Raw genomic sequence first — 15,084 nt, forward strand, 5'->3', positions numbered from 1 at the left:
CTGACACGGAGCTTCAAATCTTATTCTGCAGTGCCATCTTGAGGTTTCGTGAGACAAAAGTGCTTTCTACGAGAGAGCGTTGGACTTTTATCGGGCTGTAGGAGTTGGTAAAGTCGGCCCTCGTCTCTACGGGACGAGGTGCGCCCTTCAACCCTGACATGGCGGTCCAGGAGGTGCAGGATGTGCAGAAGGTGCAGGCTATGCAGGAGGTGCAGGGTATGCAGGAGGTGCAGGGCGTGCAGGAGGTGCAGGGCGTGCAGGAGGTGCAGGCTGTGCAGGCTATGCAGGAGGTGCACTCTGGCAGCGCACCCCGCCCCGAGGCAGCACCGGCTCCTCGAAGAGCCTCCCCTGGCAAGGCTCTGCCCGTTCAGCGGTAGAAGGAGCCCGTCCGAGCTCCGTCCCTCCCCGGGGTGCCGGAGCACGGCGCTGCCGGGTGCAAATGGCCGCGTGGCCCGGTGCCGCCGCCAGCGCTCCAGTTTCCTCCTTCCCGGCCCGGCGCCTGCTCCTCTCTGCCCCCCCGGCCTAGCGGCGGCCGGCAGCAGAAAGCTTTGCGGGCGGATCTGCGCCGCGAGGAGGGCCGGGGCTCCGCGCCGCCGTGCCGTGCTTGTGGAGACGTTGGGTGTGGGGGTCCCCGCAGACCGAGGAGGCCCCCAGGCCCCGAGATCAGCGGGTCAGCGAGGGGGGAACCCTGGGACGCGCGGCCCCGCGGGACAGCGGCCGACGCGCGCTCGGCGAATCCGGCGTCCCGATGCCCCGGGCGCGCTCTGCGGGCAGGCGACGGCCCGCCCGCGGGACCCCCTCGGCTCTGGGCGATTCGGCCGTTTCCGCGACCGCCCGGAGGTTTCCGCGCCTGCCCCGCCACCCGCCCCGCGGGCCGCCTCGGGCGGAAGCGCCGTTCGCGCCTTCCCGCGGCCGCTCGGCTCTTTCCGCCAGCCCTCCGGGGCGCTTCGTTCGTTTCCGCGGCCGCTCGGCTCTTTCCGAGGGGGCCGGCGGCGCGCTCGGCCGTTCCCGCCGCTCGCCGCGCGCTCGGCGGTTTCCGTGAGCGCTCGGCGGTTTCCGTGCGGGCCGCGGCGCGCTCGGCGCTTGCTCCCTGGCTGGCGCTCCTCAGTCGGCCGCTGCCTGCCTGTCGCCGGGCTGGGAGCGCCTGTGTGTGTGTGAGTGACGCGGCGGAGGTGTAGTTTGACGCGGTGTGTTACGTGGGGGAGAGAATAAAACTGCGGCGAGATCCCAGGCGCGAACGAAAGCAGTGACGGAGCAGCCCGCAACCGGTAAGAGGAGGACGGCGCCCAGCGAACAGGGGCGGGGGGGAGGGAAGGAAATGGAGCCCGGCGGGGACCGGGGCGGCCGGCGGGCGGCGGGACGCGGGGGCCCGGCCTCGCACCGCCCGCGGGAGGGGCGCCCGCCTCAAAGATGGAGCCGAGCCCCGCACCGTCCCCGCCGCCGCCGCGCCGCGAACAAAGGATAATGGCGGATGGGAGCCGGCCCGGCGGCGGCCGCTCGGCCGGGCCGCTCCGGCGGCAGCCAGCGGCGGCGCTCGGCGCGGCGGGGAGGGCCCGGCCCCGCGGCGGGAGGACGAGGACGGGGGCGCGGGGCGGCCGCTCGCCCGCGGCGCGGGACGCCCTCCGCCGCTGCCGGGCTCCGGCGGCGCTGCCCTGCTCTCCTCCCCCGGCCGGGCCGGGCCGCGGCCCCGCCGCCCGACAGCCGAGAGCCGCCGCCGCGTCCCGCAGGGCGCCTTCGGCGGCACGGCTCGAGCCCGGCCCGCCTGCAGGAGGTCCCCGCGCCGGCACCCGACGCCTCCGAGCGGAGCCGGGCGCCCCGGCGGTATTTTTAACCCGCAGCGAACCCGAGCCCGGCCGCGGCGGCCAGCCTTCGCTCGGGAACCGCCGGTGCCAGCTCCCCGCGGCTCCGGGTGCCGCACGACCGGTGGGATCCGACCTCTGCCCGTCCCTTAATCGCAAATGTCAACGACGGCGCCTTCCCACGCCACGCCGGCTCGCCCGCCGCCGGTGCCGCAGCTGCGGGCCGTTCCCGCCTTGTTCCCTAGGATAGAGGACTCTATTCCCGCTTCCAAACCTGGATATCCACATCTCTGTGCTCAGCAATAACTCAAAGTGACGTGGCAATCGGATCTTCTTAAAAATGTATTTTACACGAAGGTTATTACACCTCTCGAGTACACACGAGGAGGTAGATTTATTTTATTTTTGCAGACTATATGTCTTTTCCAGATTTTTTTTTTTTTTTTTTTTTTTTTTTTAGTTACCCTTCTAAGTATTGCAGTGCTTTTTGAGTAACACTGTTATGAAAAACATCTCTTCCTGGGGTTAGAAACAATTTTCCTGTTTCTCAAATAAAGGACTAGAAACTGACCTACAATCATTAAGCAACTGCAGACCCACTGTGAGCACCAAGCACTCTCTTTTGAAATACAGCATCTGTACTTAGTCCCTTCCCCATCACCAGCAAATATGTTTGGCTTTGTTTGTGGAGTAAAATGGAAGTCACCAAAACAATTTTTTTGGTCAAGACAGATATTAGCGATTCACAGGAGCATGTGGATAGCCTGTCCTTCCTTCTGTGCAAATTGCTGTGTTCTGTCGCTTACACCACTGTCGACATAAATGCCAAGGATGTTCCATGTCGCTTGTCGCTCTCTATGATAGAGGGGTTCCTAAAGCTGTAACTGAACAATGAGACATCTGTGGGTGTCAGCGGGCAGCAGAGCTGTTGGTGGTGATTAAATGATTTGTAGTGGCTGATGTATTTCATTCATTCTTGGTTTGATGGGGGTATGCACTACATTTGAAATACAAAAATGTGACAGTAAGTCCTTGTAGTACTTTCTGTCGCTTCAGAAACACGGCACTTTATTTATCCCCCCAAACATGGTTTCATAACGGCAGAGGACTCTCAGATCCACGTTTTCTAACCCATACTATATTCGCATGAGCTCTGTATATCCATCCTTGCAGGGCAGGTTGGGAAGAGCAGCAGGCAGGAGATTGTGTTTGCTGTGCATCACTGTCAGGTGACCCAAGATCAGATATTTCAGTGCAGGAAAGAAGAATATAATAATTTTTAAAATTTCATTGATAGAGTATAAGTGTTAAAAATAATTTTCCCAGCTTTGTATCTGGATCTCCCATGAGTTGGTTGCATCTGATCCTCCCCATGGCTTTGATGTGAGGTGCCTGCTGCCCTGCGTGCAAGGAATGGTCTGACAGGGGGAGTGTTCTGTTGATGCAGAAAATTTAGAAGCATCTAATTTAGTCTGTCAAGTCATCAGCCTGTTTCATGGAAGTGTGAGCTGTTGTCACTATTGCTGGTCCTGAGATCAAATATAAAATGTTCTGGAAAGTAGCAGTTCAACCGTGCTCAGAGGTGAGCACTTCTTGCCTGTGTGCAGCTGCAGCCCGCTGGGTGCAGGCTTTGCTAGCAGCTGAGGCCCTGATAGGGAATTTCTGTTGACACCCTTGTGCAACAAATGGGATATTCACACTTCACCTCTATTTTAAGATCTCTTAGCAAGTGGAGATGGGTTACTCATGCCACACTTCTCAAGGCTTTGCTGCAGTGAGAAGGCCTTGCCAGCTTTCTGCTTGTAATCTAAAGTCAGCTTCATGAAAAAGACAGTAATCCTCAGTGAGAAAAACAGCCCCGCTCAGTTGGGCTGGAGCTCACTGCTTCCTTGCCTGCTTGCAGCTGGAGATTTATGGCAATACCCTGGTTTTTCTCTAAATCAAAAATGGTGTGGCCTCATCTGCAGTCTGTGCGGTCACACTTCACGGTGATGATGAAAACCTGACCACCTCGTGGTTAGTGATTTTCTTTGCACTTCTCCCAGTGCCCACTAAGGCACTGACACCTATTTTATTCTTCAAAACTTGTCAGCTGCTTGGTAGTACTGAGGTTAAAAAGGTGAGAGGAAGCACAACACTTTTTGGTTTTGCATGCTTCTAGAACTGCCATGTGCGCTGTGCAGATGAAATGCCCCTGGCTCTGCTTGTTTTCTGGGGTTTGCCAGGGAGAGCAGCATCTGCAAACAGACAGGGATGCTGCTGCCATCTCTTTGTGGTACCACTGAGACCAGAGAATCCACAGGATTCAGAGTAAAGCATTTTGTGGAGGTCTGTTAGTCTGTGCTTTATAAACTTACATACAAGTAGTTTTAAAGCAGCACAGATGCCTGTTAGATAGTTTCAGTGATTCTTTCACCCCTGAAGAGATGCCCCCTGAGATTATAAGCATACATGAGAATGTTTTGAGATTTGTTCCTTGTTATGAATCTGAGACCGTTGGGTGAAAAAATGTAGCACTAGTTCCAAAGACGTGAGTCGTTCCAGTTGCTCTTCTGTTACCATCAGTCAGACCAGGCAGCCCCGGCTACCGTAGGTAAAGCTGCAGAAGGCCTTGCAGTGTGCTATTTTAAAGCTGCCTTCGTGCAGGAGCATGAAACTGAAATGTCTGCCCTTGAGATTTTCACACTTTTTGGAGGAGAGAGTTGAAGTGATGTGTAGAAATGCCTTTGACCCTGTAAGTGTTATCCCATCGGCAGCTCGGTTGGTCAGGGAGGCTATCAGTAAAACCTTTCTCTCCTTCATTTGCAAGAACTGTAAGTCTGGGTTGTGTTTTCCTTTTCTGTCAGGCTGGGTTGTATTTCCCCACGCCGGCGCCCTGTCCTAGTTGCTGCAGGGCTGCACGGTGGCTGTGCCAGCACATCAGGGGAAGGGACAGGACTGGGAGAAGCAGGAGATGGGCAGCCTGAGCAGCAGTGCTGCTAGATGAGGAAATGAAGCCTGCACGAAGTTCTGAGATTATTGCTGTGTTTATAGCCAAGTTGGATCACATGGTTCTTGTCCTTTTAGCTGCGGCACTCAATCATTTCACTAAGTTTAAGTTTTTGTATGTGTCAGATAGTAGGAGTAAATGAACGTGAGCAGCAGCTGCTTCCAAACTGTAATACACGTACTGTTTGTAACACTACTTATTTACTTTGCTTAAGCACCTTCTGCGTGTTTAAAGACTACTGTATTCTCTTCTTCAGCACTGTTCTTTGTTGATCATCTGCTCTAACTCCTAACCTCCTGTCCCTTTTCCCTGCAACGCCTTGCTGCAATGTTTTTAACCATCTCTCCAGCTACAGTACAACCTCCTGTCGCGTTTTGGCTCCAGTATTGCATGCATTTTTCTGGTAGATACTGCCTCAATCCTTCTCTTTCTTGACGGCTATTCAAATAGTCCAGTTTTGCTTTCCCTTGCACCTTTCCTAGGGATGAATGTGGAATCTTCTCCCATCCAACTGATCTTTTATACCCCTTAGAATGATGGATGGGAAGCAGTATTTTCTTGCCTTTCCCTGATGGCTCTTTCTCTGGCTCTGTATAGTTGGCCCCATCTCAAACTCTGCTGGTGCCTGTCCGCTCCTCCAAGAGACTTGGAATATACACAGGGTTTGTAAATTAAAGCCTTCGTATGTTGTGGAGAGCCTTCTCTTGAGTAAATCCTAGAGCGTTAGACAAAAGCAGGGCTTCTGACCCTCGTGAAACTCATCCAAATTATTCTCTTTTGTACTGATAGGAACATTCTGGGCAATACTGAGGGAGGGAAGGTGTGGAAAAGGGCAGTGTGCAGAAACACTGCAGTGTGGTACCAGCAGGAGCCTGCTGGCCTCATTTCATCTGAGCTGACACGACTTTGTGTGGCTCTCAACAGACAGACATCTTTCTCCTTCCCTTTCTCCTGCTTTTTGTTGCATGTTGTTTGCCCATCCCTGGCGTAGGTTGTAGTGTCGGTTGTACAATTTGGTAAGCCTGTTCAAATCATTGATATGAGAGAAAACTGTTGTCAGGTCAGTTTTCTTCTGCATGAGTGAGCTGAGTCGGTTGGCGATTGAGATCCTGCTAGTACCAGCGTGGTGCAAATCCACAGTGAGACCGTAGGAAGGAGGAAGACAACTATATCCCTTCAGCAGCAGAGCTGGACCACAGCCTGTCCCACGGAGCTGCAGCACATCCTTGTTTGTGAGCCACAGGAGGAGCTGGGCTCTGTCTTTGTGTCTAGGAAAGTTGTAACACAGCAAGTGTTTCAGCTGAATTAAATAAAAAGAAAATTGAAAGTTTCCTTCTTTTGGAAAGCCTGGTGACACTTGCGTGGTTGAACTAGCTCCTCCTCATCAAAGGTGGGTTTCAGTCTTCTCAAGAGATTGGATTGGTGTGACAGTTGACTACCTCTGGTTGTGAGGAGCCCAGTCAGGTGAGGAAAATTGCATTTGATAGCTTTTAATGAAGCCTCACTGGAAAGACAAAGCTCCAGAAGTTGTCCAGGCCCAACAGGTCAGTTTAAGTCCTGTCAGCCATCCGAGGCACCTGGGCTAGAGCGACTGCTGGGCTGCCTTTAGCTACACTGTTACTGCATGTAACTGCTGCAGCCTCTCCTCTGGGTTTTAAAATAACAACTGTGGTTGAAACTTGTAGCAGGAAAGTTGTAGCAAAAGGTTTCTGTGCACTAGTGCACAGTATCCTGAGGTGGGCAGAGGAGGCAGCAGACAGCTGCTTTCTCAGAGGTGGAGCAGTCTGAAGTACATGGCGCTCTACCCAGTCCTCAGCAAGCCCTCCTTGGAAAAAAAAATCTGCTTTTAGCCTCCCATTCTTAAGGAGAGTTATTAATAAAACATTAATATTCATGTTACAGAATGTGTGTTTTCTTCAGCAGCTTTGTTATTTCCTGCAGTCTTACGACACCTATCCATGATCTGATCTACTTTGCTCCCATGGACAGGCCAGGCTTCAGCAGGGTAAACTCTACTTCACCTTCTCTGTTCTTGGTCCCATGGCAGCAGGACCAGTACAACTGCTTGTGGGATTGTGAAATTATCAGAAAACAAGTCCAGATTAAAGATAAGTTGTATTTTCTGCTTTGTATGTAGTCCAAATTGGTCCCCAGTCCCATTTACTGCACAGCTTCACAGGCAGCTGTAAGGGTAGAAATAAATAGGAACGAGAAGGAAAGCTGAGCTGGAGCAGTGCTGCCAGCTATGACTAGTTGCAGAAAGCAAAACAGAGATTTTCTTTTCTATGCTCATACAGTTTTGTATACTAAAGCAAGGCATGGATTCTGTTTCCTTCTCTGGCCCTTTCTGGTTCATCACTGGCTCCTGCTGCTTATTCAGGTCCACCGTTCTCAAATCAGAGTTACCAGCAGGTCACATCTCTGTTCCATCCAGAAAGTTGTAGTGCTCACTGGTAATACAGGTCTTTAATCCACACAAATATTTGAGAACCAAGATTCTTGGTTATGGAGACGATATTAAGCAGAGCAGATCTGCCTGGCAAGTATATGAAAGACCTTGCTCATTTTAGTTTTCCTGTACTGTCCATGCAAATCCAAAAACGCATGAAAAATAAGACAGAACCCACACAGTTGATCAACTTGTTATAGAATTTGGTTGTGGTTTAGTTTCAGTTGGTGTTTAGGGAGGGTGGGTCATAGATTTAATTTTGGTACACTAAGTAAGATATCTTCTGTTGCTTCAAGAGCAGTGCTAACTGACCAAGCAGCAACAATTTCAATGTAACTCAGCCAGAGCCATTTCAGGATTTAAAGTATTTCCGAGCTGAGCCGTGGCATGAGCCCCAAGCCTTTCAGTTTTAATGTTTCAATACATTCTGTGAATTGGAAGCATTCAGAAGTTGGACAAGGGCAAGGTCTGTAGGGAAGTGCTGTTTTTCTTGTGAATTCCTGGGCATATTCTACTGCAACACTCCAACTGTAGAAAATTCAGGTTTTCACTTCAGAGCAGCATCAGAGCGAAAGTTACTCTATCCTGTCCCTGAAGAAGGAAACAAAGCTATTACAACAAAATCTGTGTTGCATCTGCAGATACAGGTTATTTTGAAGTTGTTTCAGACACTTGGCTTTATATCTGTTAACTATCAGCTCTGTATAAATCATTCGATCTTGCTTTCAGATGACTAGTTCTAATTATATTCTGTTAATAAAACAGTGAAAACATTGGTCTGAAACATCAGTTTTGTTGTGTTTTCTTTCTGAACTCATTAAAAGTGGTGGTGTTTTCTAAACAAAACTTCCCAGAGTTTACCAAGTTACAGAACTTTGTGTTGCACAGTGGGTTGAACACTATGGTTACTACATGTGTTACAAGCATCAAACAGAACAATGTACTTTTTTTTAATTGTTCATCCCTATAGAACTTGCAGCCTCAATATTGGAAGTAGCATTTTCAACGAGCTATTTAGCCACTGACATTCAGAGGAGGGTTAGAAACGTTTGGAATGGAGCAGTCTGTTTTCACCAACAAACAGAATCTCAGCACAGACACAAACTGTGACATAAAATTCTTTTGTCAAGTTCAGTTGTATGTTGATAATACCTAAAACTCTCCATGCTTGCCCTCAGTTTCTTAACTGATCTGACAGTTCTCTGAGACAGAAGAATGATGAGAAAAAGACAGTAGTCTTTGGACTGTGATTTTCAACATCTGGCCCTTTTCAGTTTGCAGTATTCTGCTGAGGTGACTTCAACAAAGGTGACAAGACTTAAACCTCAGGCTTTTTCTCACATTTTTATATGAAAAATAAACCTCAAATGGATGATGAAATTCAGGTGTCTAATTTAATGTTTTGGGTGACCAAATAAAGAACTTTAAATACTGACAGCTGCCCTCCATCGTTACAGGGTGGGAAACATTTACTTTATTCATGGGGAAGTACCCTGAATTTCTGGGACTTTCCAGCAGATGAAATTCTGTAATATAAAGTTACATTCATATTACATTAGACGTCATCTTTAATCAGTGTAATCTCTAAGCAGCTTGAGTCTAGTCTAATGGTACGCTGTCCTGATGAATGTGAAGTGCCTATTAATATTTTCACACTAAAAAATTAACCCACTTACTCTGGAAATGAGTTACTTTGAAAGTGAAAGATTTTGAGTAATAATAAACATGTCTCTGTGGGTATCTGTCTTGATCACATTCCTACATATGCTTCTGTTAAGTCGTACCTGGTATATAATGCAAATTACTACAGTGAAAGAAACACCTGTAGTGAGACGATACCATTCTTTGCTACAGCAGCAGGATCACTTATTTGTTGCATTCCTGATCTTTGGTCCTGGAGCACTCAGGTTCACCAGACTGCTGTGACTCTGTGTAACACTCAGCTTTTTTTAGTGTGTCATTCCTGATCTGCTCTGAGCACTGAAAGAGCTGGGTGATGTTTATGTAATTTCAAAGGAGCCTCAGTCTTGTTCACTTCAGTGTTTGTTTTGGTCCCAGTGATTGGACATGTGCAAATCTCTTCCGTGCGTTTAGAGCAAAGCCCGTGCAGGAGGGCCTGTTATTGAATGCCCTTGTGTTCACCTGGGGACCTCGTAGTCTGAACTTTTTCTGGGAGAGTTCTCTGTTGAGCTGCCAGCCATTGCTCCATAATTGTTTGCCAAGAACTCCACTACAGAGATAGCCCTGCGCTGAGCGCCAGTATGTGTAGAGTCTCTCCTTGCAGAGTTCTGTGCAGCTGCAGGCTTGGGACTACCACAGTTCCTCCAGCTGGTGCCTCTGAGCTGGGACATTTAAAGGTTGCCTGGCATATAGACAAAGAGCCTAACTATACATATCCAAATGTTTTCTAGTATGACCCACAGCAGTTAGATTGGTCTTGCTCTGCAGGATGACTGGTGGGGCAGTTTAAGGCTACAAGACACAAAAATGCATACAGAGGAAAACAAATGTCTTTTGTTTGAATTACAGTGGCAGGTGAAGTCCTGACAGGTCTACAGAGCGGGGAAAAAAGAACACATGCACTTTCTTAGATGAGTCTTAACCTTGCTATCTTTGCATCACTTTCTGCTGTGAATACTGCTTTCATCATTGGTGTGGACACAGGTCTCTGTAACACCTCCTGTTTCCTCCCTCTCTCTGGGGAAAGAGGAGGTATCTGTCTGCTTGCAGAATGAGTTTTCCTTTCTGTCATTCTGGAGTGCCTTAGCTCTTCTGCTGGAACACCTTCACATGCTGATGTTTGCAGTGAAGGGAGGCAGGAAGCATCCTGGCTCCTGTTGAGCAGCATGGCGGATTTCATTATTTATTGAGCATCTCTGGCTGAGTGGTACCAGAACACATGTTCTGAATTGCTCATTGTGTCAGCAGGCACAACCTTCCTCCTTGTGCAGGAATCATGCAGCTGCTTTCATGTGATGCTGAGCCCAAACTAATAACCCCTGTTAAGAGTAGGTAGGGTGTTCCAGCTTGGACGCAGGGTGTCATGAGCAGGACAGAGATGTTAGTTCATTGTATTTACTGTTGTAGTCACAGTACTTGAGTTCAGGCTGCATTAATACAACACATGGCTTTTAGATGTTTGTGTCCAGCAAACTCACCATGGACTCAGCAGATGCAGACCACACCTTCTGTTGGATATCCCTGTTTGCAGAAGGGAATATGGTCTGCAGCATCCAGCAATGTCACAGAGGCCTTTGAAGTAACAAAAAGGGAAAGATTTCACTAATGTTAGTGTAAAGGTCTGTTCCTTTTTTCTTAAAAAACTGTCATTTGAATAGTGTCTGATCACAGTTAGCACCCTTAAAGTGAAAAAAATTGTCTGGTGTCGTTGTTACATCAGTCAGCTTCAGATCTCGTGGGCTCTGTAATTTTCAGTTCTCCACCTGCAGTGAAGAAATAAGTTAAGCCTGCTTACAAACAGCTATGCTTATTGTTAGTTTTCTAGACCTGTACCGATTGGTAAGAGCTTGCTTCTCGAGTTCATGATATGCTCAGCAAGAGCATTGGCTCCCAAACACCGTAACAAAAATCGTTTGATGCCCTTGTGTCATCTTGAAGATGTCTTCATACAAATGATACCATTCAGATATGTTGCTGTGATGACTTTTACCAACAGCCACAAGTTGTGGAGTTCTCCACAGTACTTTCAGTAGGCACACGTAGATAAGATCAATTGATATTTTTTGTGTCAATTGATATTTATACATAGTTGCACCTTTGTGAGAGGAAAACTTTCTTCTGCTTGCAGGAATTACAAGAAATCAGTGCAGGTTGAAAATCAGGTGCTTTTTATACTCTAAAAATAATCTCAGAGAAAAGATGGTAAGCTGCGGTAAGCTGCAGTCCGTTAGTATGTAAATGCACTGTATAAATAACATTGGCAACAAATGTATGAGAACTGCAAGATGTGTCGAATTCTTAGAAACAAGCAAGTTCTCCTGAAGTCTTTGTGAATAGATAGAATATACTGCCCAGGTCATCCTTAATCTGCTTTCTCTACAGTTTCAGTTTGCAGACACCTTTTGGAGGAATTTTTTTTCTGCACATATTGGCTAAAGCTGTTCATAAATATTTATCATGATTCTATCTTACCATTAGGATCACAGGCATAAGGCATATGAATTAATCTTCTAATACACTACGTGCACTGAGTATGAGGACTGAACATTTATAAATAAAACATCTTTATGGATTAAATATTAAATAATAGTAATAATAGACACCAAATGACTTTATAACCTGTCCGTAATTTGTGTTGGCATTTTCTTTTGTTAAGTGAAGCCTAACAGTTTTGAGGGGGATTTCTGATGGGCAGGTATGAGATAGCAGTGAGGCATTTGGTTTCTTTTCATTGTGAATGTCTTAGGAAGCACTTACTCTCATCTCTTCCCCCAAGCTTCTAGAAAGGCCTTGGCAAAACTGGTGCGTTCATACAAGATCTATCCCTTCTACTAGATAAGGTTTTCAACTTACATAGATTTTTTTTTTTCACATTATCAGTTGAATGTAAATATATTGGAGTTGTTTGTTTTTTAAGACGATCAGGAGAGTTCACCTTTACCTTTAGTGCCTGATTTCTATTCTTAATGGGAAAGTTTGTGCTTCAGTTAGGTCCCTTGATGATGTTATATTGAGCAAGAAAAGGCAGTATACATTAAAAATAAATTATGCATATGTACAAATGCTTGCTGGATACTCCTGTGACTTTTTGATGTAAGAAATAAATTTCAGTTAATTATTGTCGAGTCTTATTTCCTTTTAGCTAGCCTGAAGACAGACTCTGGATACTAGTACAATACCAAGAATGTAAAGGCAAATCAAGACAATCCAGCACTGAAGAATGCATAAGCACCATTCACTCACACATCGTACAAGTGCATTTTCATTCACCTCTGCCTAGTGAATGTCAGCTTCATTGTGTTATGCAAACACAGTAAAATGGAATCTAGAATTGATGGCTCATTTGGGTGCTCTACTCTGTAGCTGTGAGTTCAGTTTTAGATCTTCCACCTTTTTAAAAAATCTCATAGCTTTTTCCCTAGTGAGAGGGAAATAGAGCATACAAACCAAATATTTTGTTCCAATACAGCAGTCATTTAGATATCTAAATCTGTTAAGTATGAGAAATTTTCACTGACTTTGAAAACGCAGCTACAACCACATTAGAAGGCTGCTTGAAAAATCATGAGCCAAAAAAGTTTGTGAAGCATAACCAAGGTCCCTGGTTGCATTTTTCAGTGGCCTATATGAAAATGCTATATTTTCATCTCACTTACTTTGGCTGCTGCGTTCAATCAGCAGAGTGTTTTCAGGCATCCCCTTGTGTCACACTGATGTAAACAGGAGTGGGACCATGGCTATCATGTTCAGCTGATAGTATGATTCCACTTTGTGCAGGATCGCTTTAAGTTGAGGATCATTTTTTCTTGTAAGTTCAGGATGAAATATTTTATCTTCAGTGTCAAGAGTTTTTCCTGCTTTTTATTGCATTTGCTTCACAAATTTCTGTGCTTGAATGCAAATGTCTGGAGGATCTTTGCCATTTTTGGCATTTTTTACAGGTGGTGATTGGGCCATTCTGGTACTCACACTTCCAGTTTACTTGCCTGGCCCCTTGTTGGAAATATCCAAGTAATTTTGTCAGGACGGTATCTCTGGTAAAAGCAGTTTTTATTCACGATTGCAATGGTGGGCGTCCTGCAAGCAGGAGCGCGCCTATGGACGGGCACAACAATGTGTCCATCTGGGTATGCACCCATCTGTCAGCTTCATTAATTAGATTCCTATCCTTTCTAGAGTACCTTATAGATTCTGACTAAGGTTCAGATATTTTAAGTTTACTGTTTGGACTTAAAGCCAGTTCTACAATTTCTTTTCCTTCAGCTGCCTGTTTTGCCACCTGATCCACCATCATATTCCCAGTTTCCCAGTTTACAGTGTCACTCTTCTGATGTCCTTTACAATGTGTAACAGCCATGATGTTCTTTGGTAGATTTACATCATGCTGAATTTGTTTTCCTTGTGTGTAAGCAATCCTTGCTCTTTCCAGCTGGCACCATGAGTGGGTACCACCCCAAAAGCATATTTAGCATCCATCCATATATTTAAGGTTCTTGTCAAGGCAATTATTTCAGCCTTCTGAGTGGAAGTCCCCACAGGTAATGGCTTTGCTTCAATTACCTTGTCAGTAGCAGTTACTGCATGTCCTGCCTTACAGTTCTTTGTCTTCACAAAACTGCTTCCGTCAATGAATCCAGGAATCCTCAGCATCGTCCAACAGTTCCTCCTGTAGGTCTGACCAGCTGGCACAGACAGTCTCCATGCAGTCGCACACTGCTGGCTTGGAGGCAGCTCTGCGTTGGCGTTCTGGGTGTTCAGCAAATTGCTTCCTTCTCTTTGATCAGTTGTGCTTTCTGTTGAGAAACTTGATAGCCATTTAAATCAAGAAATTCAGCAAACTAACAGTTCATTATACACAGTCCTTTGTTACTGTAGCATCCACGTACTGCAGTAAAGTTCCACTGTGAGATGGCGAACCCAAATCTCAGGCTCACAAGTTGACCAGTTCTCAAAAACTCTAGGTAACACTGTGCAGGTTAACTGAATTATTATTATTATTATTATTAATTATTATTTTTTTCTTCTCTCCTTATTTGAGTTTTCCTATTCAAAGGCAAATAATTTTAGACTTTCTTTGGCAAAACAAGGCAGAAAAAGGTGTACTTCAAATCCTGAACAGTAAACCCCACCTACTTATTCCTTAACTTGGTTAATAAAGATATACACCATGGGTTGTATATATTCAACATTTCTATTAATTGTCCTCAAATCTTGTACCAAACTACAGCTCTTGCCATCCAATTTTTCATTTGCAAGATTGGGTGTTGTATTTGGATTTCTATCCAATTAATAATCCAAAATCCAAAACGTTATTTATTATTTCTTTTATCCTCGTACAATCTCGTATCCTCAAAGGGCATTGCTTTACCCTGGTTGGGCTGGCTCCCATCTAACTTAACTTTCATTGGGCTGCATTTTTGGCATTTCCACATCATTTCCACATACCATTAAAAACTGCATTTCCACATACCGTTAAGACTTAAGTTTCTCCCAGTGCCTTCAAAATCCACAAATCAAACAATACAATTCCTCAACTTCCACAAACACCCAGCACTTGGTCTCATGATTAGGATACTCAATTATAAAACTGGTCCCATTACTCCATTTACGTTCCTGGTTTCTTATTCAATATTCCCCCTGGCTCACCAACCTTTCTCCAGTGAGCCAAAATACAACCCAGGGGTCTTCTTGTATCACTTTAGACACCCCTTGTTCCATAACAGCCTCGTACATGACATAACATAACATAACATTTTCACGACATAAACATTTAACAATCACAAAGACAGTGACAATAATCAGTACAATTTATCCTCAGGATCCTTCTCTCTCTGCCTCCCTCCAGAGCCCAACCTTCCCTCTGTATTCATTTCCCACACTTGCGTAGCTGCCAGCCTCCTTCTCCAATAATCAACATATCAATGATAAACATCATTTTCATCCATGAGTAGAAATTAGGCCCTAGAAATTGATCTAATTGTTGTGCTACACTTATAGGATCCTCAGTTAAGGAATTCTTCTTGGAACTCCTCACTTCTAGTAAAAACAGCAGGCATTACCATACCCTATTTCCCTTTGACCTAAGACTGCCTAAGAGGATAAAGTGAAGTATTAGTAAGGTTAGTATTAGAGAAAGGAAAACTCTCCAGGTCCCATTAGCATTACTC

The 15,084-nt window shown here is 46.2% G+C and overlaps 1 protein-coding gene across 3 annotated transcripts in view; it reads left to right on the forward strand.

Annotated features, from left to right (window-relative positions):
- The first annotated feature begins 1,009 nt into the window (after positions 1 to 1,009).
- The window catches only part of CREB1 (cAMP responsive element binding protein 1), a 40,035-nt gene continuing 25,960 nt past the window's right edge, over positions 1,010 to 15,084 (forward strand). For 2 of the 3 annotated variants that reach the window (XM_048952642.1, XM_048952644.1), the window contains exon 1: positions 1,010 to 1,268. The gene's annotated coding sequence lies outside the window, so the exon portion shown is untranslated. The remainder of the gene's footprint in view (positions 1,269 to 15,084) is intronic. The other variant, XM_048952641.1, reaches the window with a different exon arrangement.

This window comes from Lagopus muta, chromosome 8 (genome assembly GCF_023343835.1).
Source record: "Lagopus muta isolate bLagMut1 chromosome 8, bLagMut1 primary, whole genome shotgun sequence".
Classification (NCBI taxonomy): Eukaryota; Metazoa; Chordata; class Aves; order Galliformes; family Phasianidae; genus Lagopus; species Lagopus muta.